At 49.4% G+C, this 6000-nt stretch overlaps 1 protein-coding gene across 13 annotated transcripts in view; it reads right to left on the reverse strand.

Annotated features, from left to right (window-relative positions):
- Cacna1e (calcium voltage-gated channel subunit alpha1 E) overlaps positions 1 to 5249 on the reverse strand; it is a 488748-nt gene extending 483499 nt beyond the window's left edge. For 3 of the 13 annotated variants that reach the window (XM_039091015.2, XM_017598911.3, XM_039091016.2), the window contains exon 1: positions 4253 to 4758. The gene's annotated coding sequence lies outside the window, so the exon portion shown is untranslated. Of the gene's footprint in view, positions 1 to 4252; positions 4763 to 4991 lie in introns of those variants that run through there. The other 10 variants (XM_039091012.2, XM_039091010.2, XM_039091011.2 and 7 more) reach the window with 6 other exon arrangements.
- Positions 5250 to 6000: the final 751 nt, after the last annotated feature.

The raw sequence follows: 6000 nt of genomic DNA on the forward strand, positions 1-6000 counted from the left end.
GCTCCCACCGTCTCGCCTCCTACCCTCATTCCTCCTGTCAACAGTTTGGTTCATGAGTCAGGGCATAGTGTACACAGTTGTCAGTCTATTGTTACACTTTCTGTGTTTGCTAGCTCGGCCTTACTTATTGGGAATGCGAGGTAACATATACCAGGAAGAAAAAACTACTCTCCTGACCAGAAAAACCACCCTGTTTTTCCAGTCCGTAGCTGACTTTCCCTCTGGCAACCAAGGGTGGTTACTCCTCCCACGGTGGCCCCCTCTTTCTACCACTACTAAGAGAGAAGACAGCAAAAAGAATGACTTTGATTTTCAATGGCTAGCTTTAATTATCAACTTGACATACACTGGAAACAGGAACCACAATTGAGAAATTGCCTTCGTCAGACTGGCTGTCGGCACTTCTGTGGGGCATTTTCTTGGTCGCTAATTAGTAGAACACTTAGCCCTCAGTGGGTGGTACCTTCCCAAGCCAGATGTCATTGGCCTGTATGAGAAAGCAAGTTGACCATGAGCCTGGAAACAGCACCCCGCCGTGGCCTCTACCTTGTGTCCTACCTCTATGTTCTTGCCTTGAGCTCCCACTCTGGCCTTCCTCGTTAAGGGACCATAACTTACAAGCTGAACTTTGCCCCACGAGTTGGTTTTGTTCATAGTCTTTATCACAGCAACAGAAAGGCAAGCTAGATCACCTAAAATCTAGATAGAGGACACAAAATGCAGAGACATCCTGAACTATAAGATCTCAGGCCTCCACTCTTAGGATAAACACCAATGGCACATCTGGCCCAGATTTCACATAGGGATAAAACAAATAAGGCCCAAGTAGGGTAGTGACTTGCCCAAGGCTACTTACTGGGGCCAAATTATGGTAGAAATGAAGTCTTCCAGACAAATGCTTTCTCCATCTGCTCTACCCCAACCCAGTCCCCAGCCTGTCTGCTTCCCTCTGCCCCTCTTGATCTGATGAGCCACAGAGCTGTGGTAAATGGAAGGGTAAAAGGTTACAAACACGTCCAGCATTGCCTATCCCGAGCTCAAGTTCTGCCTTCTTGTTGGAATGAGGATCTTAGCAGCTGCACCCATGGTCCCCTCAGCTGGGGACAGACATGCTTCCTCACTGAGCTGCAGAATTTCTTCAGGGAAAGCCAGAGGTGGGAAAGCCCCTTCCAAGTCAGTCACTAACACCCTGAGAGAGGCAAACCTCCCCTGTCTTCCCATCAGACAGTCCTGTCACCTCAGCTGGGTTTCCTGTCTACACTAGACTGGGATCCATGACAAAGACTATTCTTAATGGCCAGGAAGGGGAAAGGGGACACAAACTTCATGTATAGCAAACAAGGATAACGCACATGCACGCGCACGCACACACACACACAACACACAAAACACACACACACACAACACACACACACACACGACAGAGACAACAAAAACAAGAATCAGGGGGACACAGTGAACTAGACTGGTGGGGGGAGGGCGGCAATGGGGGGAGGGTTGGGAGGGGAACACCCATAACGAAGGGGAGGGGGGAGGGGGATGTTTGCCCGGATACCGGGAAAGGGAATAACACTTGAAATGTATATAAGAAATACTCAAGTTAATAAAAAAATATATATATATAAAAAAAAGAATCAGGGGGACAGACAAGTAAACAAAGTTCCCTCTCAACCTACAGGGAACTTATTCACCCCATCTACTTTGGTACAGAGGCAGCATTGTGGGAGGTGGCGGGGAGTCAGCTAGGCTTGAATGTAACCCCAGTTCTGTCTCCTAGTTCTGGGTGAATTTGAACAAGTTACTTAACATTTCTTAGCTTCGATTTCTTCATCTATAAAATGGGGACATAAAATGGGGCACATACTTGATAGAATTGGGAAAGGATTCATTATGACAAGGTCTAGAAACTGCTTGATTTAGCATCTGGAAACTAAATAAGCCCTCAACAAGTAGGTAGCTAATTATTTTTCAAATCCTGAGATGATTTAGCTGCCTGAAAGACCCACAGGTTCCAGGGAAGTTGTGACTGGCATGTCCCTAAGAAGGCCTCTCTTTCCCTCACACAGCAAGGAGGTGAACGCCAGATATCTTCCTGTAAAATGATGCTTCTGAACCGTGGATTTCTCAGTTGAAACCAAGACAACATGGAGGAATTTTTTTTTCTCTGTCTCTCTCCCTTCTCTTTTCCCATGCCCAACACTCAATCCCAGCCCCAGAGGGGTACAATAGTTGTGACAATGTGGATCCAACAGCTCGGCACTGTGCCTGTGTCCTGGTGCATCATGCTGCCACCAACCCTGCCCTGGCAGCTCCTGGCAGGATGGTCTCCTGGAAGCCCCAGGTGCAGGGAATGGACAAGGCTCCACAGAAACCACCCTAAAAGTTGTTATCCGCGCACGAAATCCCACTCTAGAAAGGGGCAGTTCAAAGAGTCTAGTTATCATTGTTTGAGCTTCTTTTTAAAAAACTTGGGCTCAAACCGGGGTCTTGAGCATGCTCAGTAAACATCCTGCTGTTGATTTTCACCCCTTCTCCAAAAGTTCCTATTTTCAACTTAAATTTTTCAAACGGAATTGAGGGAGAAAAGTCCAAAAATCAGAGTCACACCTGTTCTAAAAAGGGAGGATTCAAGACAGAGCATGAAGGTGTGGTACCTCATGAACTGTTCCTCCCTCTGACCACACACTCAGTCTTATGCCCATCATTCATCTCTACCTGTATAGACAGTCTGTTTGGTTAGCTCATATGCATCCTCAAAAGTGTCCAGGCTTGGGCGGTAAGGGGTATAACTGCCCCGTACTCCAAAGTGGTGAAGGCATCTATCTCCCTGGCCAGAAACTTAGAAATAACCCCATAGCAAGAGACCCACAGAAAGCAAATTGAACACATAAAGCCATCTTCCTCTGGGTCCTGGAGACAGGAAATAATCCTCCAGGAACCATGTTATTACAAGAGACAAAGCCCTTCCCAGCAGCAATTCTACTGTGAACAGACAGTGGAGTTTCCTTCAACATCTCGTGACCTGTCTTCCAACCCCTCTTCCAGTGGCTCTCACAACGAACGAATGTTTCTATTTCCGTATTAGAAACATGCCGCTGGGTTCAGGTTTCCCAGCCCCCAGGACTAGGACTAAGCTTTCTGCTTTCCCCCAGAAGATGATGTCTCTATGACACAATGTGAGTGTCATTCCCCCCAAGAATAAGGAGTGAATGTTCCAACACATGGGCCTAGGAAGGAAACGAGCTTGATTGCTCGAAGGTCGAGGTTATCCACAGGCTTACTCAGCCTGAAACACTGGCTCTGAGGTGTCACCATCACAGACACGGGCAGCTCCAAGATCCTGACTTCAGATTCCCACCTCCATCCCCAACCCTGCATACACCTTGGGCAAAGGGCCAAACTACCACCATGGTCCCCACCTGAAGGAGGAAGCCCAGACAGGGGAGATAGGGGAAAGTGCCATCATTCTCTCTATATCACCAACAGAAAACACCAAGAGGCACAGAACCCTGACTGTTGTGACCCTGGAAAGCATGGTGTTTAGGGAGACACCCAAGCCTGATCCAAAAAAAAAAAAAAAAGCAAGTCACTCTAGCCTTGTTTCCCCTTGGTATCCTCCACCCAAGTCCCCATCTGAGGAAAAGACCACATGCCTGCCCTAATTAGCAGCTCCAGAGACAGCCAGACCACCTTAACCAGTCACCTCCAAAAGTATACACAGCATCCTTCACAGAAACTTCATTGGAAGCTCAGCCCCTTCCTTAACACTTTCCCCTTCAACGGTCCCCCACAAAACTTCCCAGTGTTGAGTACTGGCTAGCTGCTTTTATCTGGAGTCCTGGAAGGACTTTGGGAGGCTCTGAGACTAATGGTAATCCCCAGGCCCTCACCTACTAGGAGTGGGGCTCCATTTCTGTGGCAACAGGCGAAAATCCCCAGCTGTGGGCTGAGAACTGCAAGCCACAAGCTAAATGGGACCCACCAAGGAGCATGGAGTTTGCTCCTGACAGGGACTATCCCAGCTGGGTCAATTCCTGCAGAAGTTGGGAAAGGAAGGGCAGCCGAGGAAGAGCAGGCTAAGGAGCCTTCCAAGAGGGTTTGGCCCAGGTCCGAGCCTCCGAGGTCCACGCACCCCAACAGGTAGCAGCAGCAGGGGATTCGCGCTGTCTTCTGGAGTGCAGCGCAGCCCTGCTTGCGGCCACTCGGACACAAAGAGCCCCATCCTCATGGGTGAGAAGCCAACCCCACTCACCTTGAATTAATGCAGAGTCCCGAGCTCAGCTGAAGGAGGGTGTGCTAGTAACCCCGAGGCATCCTTGAATTATTTTAAAAGAGCAAAGGGTGGGGGAAGGGGACTGGAGGGAGGGAGAGGAAGGAAAAGGGGGAGGTGGTGAAATTGTCGGGGAAAGAAGATAAAGTCTACAGAAAAATGCGCAGGGGAAGGAAAGAAACGGAAAGCAAAATTAATAAATGAGAAAAAGAGACAGTTCGGGGGACGAGGGAGGAAAAAAAATCTGTTTCCTGCCCACACAGTGCAAAAGAAATTTCTGGCAATCAAAAAGACTTTCACACTGGCCCTTTCAGAAGGGATAGCTGGGGGAATAAATAACAAAGGAGAAGAGAAGACGGGAGGGTATCCAAATGGAGGAGAAATTTCTCTGTCCAGGCAGCGCAGCCCCTGAGAGCTGTGTGGAGCAGGCAGGAGGCGGGCAAGACGAACACGGGAGCGCGCAGTGACTGCGGGGAGGGGCGGGGGGCAGCGCAAGGCTGGATTTATCTACACATCTGTGTAGTAACCAGATCAGGGGTCCAGACATTTAGGTCAGGGTTTCTGCAAAAAGAAAAAAAGTTCACTGACCTCAAACTTCCGCGAGTGATTTCCACTAAAGCACTGGATCTTCTGGCAGTGCCTCCCCCACCCCGCTCCCTGCACCCTCACTCCCCGCGCCCTCTCGCCTGCGCTAGATCCCACCAGAATCCTAACCACTGACCTCATTTACAGTAGCAAAAGTGATCAGAAGAGCTCTCGCCACATCTAACGAGAAATAAAAGCCACTCGGGTCTTCCGAAGTCAAGAGCGACCGGGTAGTGGGGGAGGGCACTGTCTCTGAGCCCAGCAATGCCCAAGAAAAGAGACCCCAAGCCAGAGAAGAAACCTCTCTGCAGCCTGTTCTCCTTGGATGTCCAAGGGAGCAGCTGAGAACTCTAGGGGAAGCCAACCTGTTCTCTGAGGACAGCTTTAAAAATTAGTGAGTCAAACTGGGTTTTCCAAGGCCTGCTAGACTTGAATCTCTGGGGTTTCCTCTCTCCCATTTCTCTGGCTCTCAGCCTGTCTTTCTCAGAACACTGAAAATGTCTCCCAGAGTCATCTGGGCAAGCCTTCCTTCCACAGACATACGCTGATTCCAGCAGAGAACAGGGTAAGGCAGCCTGGTAGAAAGAACAGGAAGAGGACTGGAAGAGGGTAGTAGATAGCACCTGTCCCTCTCCGCTCTAGCCCTGGCCTTCCTCTGAAGGTTTCCTTACAGGTTTCAAAGTGAAAGGGACAGTTGGCCTGCTTCCTCTAAATGGCTTGTGACTGACAGCAGGAGCCCTCTCTGCTCAACTTTGCCAACTCCACAGCCCACTGGCCTTCAGCCTGACACCAGAGGAGCTGGGAAGCAATGCATGGAAGGAGACAGAAGAGCCAGGAGGCCTACAGCAGCAACTCTTTGCTCTTAGTCCAGTGATAGACAGAAACGGAAGGTAAGGGCTGGACAACCTGGCTTGCTCCCACTTTACTACCTGGACCTCCCAAGTGGGAAAGTCTGATTGGGAGGTTTACCTTGGGAGCAGCCAGAACCTCTCGAGGCTCTAGGTCAGATGATTGGTAAACTCTTGCCAAGACTAAAAAGAAGTTAGTCTAGTCTCTGGAAATGAGATTTTCAGAAAACTGAGTCACTAACCCCAGCATCAAGCAGACAAAACTCTGTTGGGCATTAGGGGAAAAAACAGGGCTAC

Source organism: Rattus norvegicus, chromosome 13 (assembly GCF_036323735.1).
Source record: "Rattus norvegicus strain BN/NHsdMcwi chromosome 13, GRCr8, whole genome shotgun sequence".
NCBI lineage: Eukaryota > Metazoa > Chordata > Mammalia > Rodentia > Muridae > Rattus > Rattus norvegicus.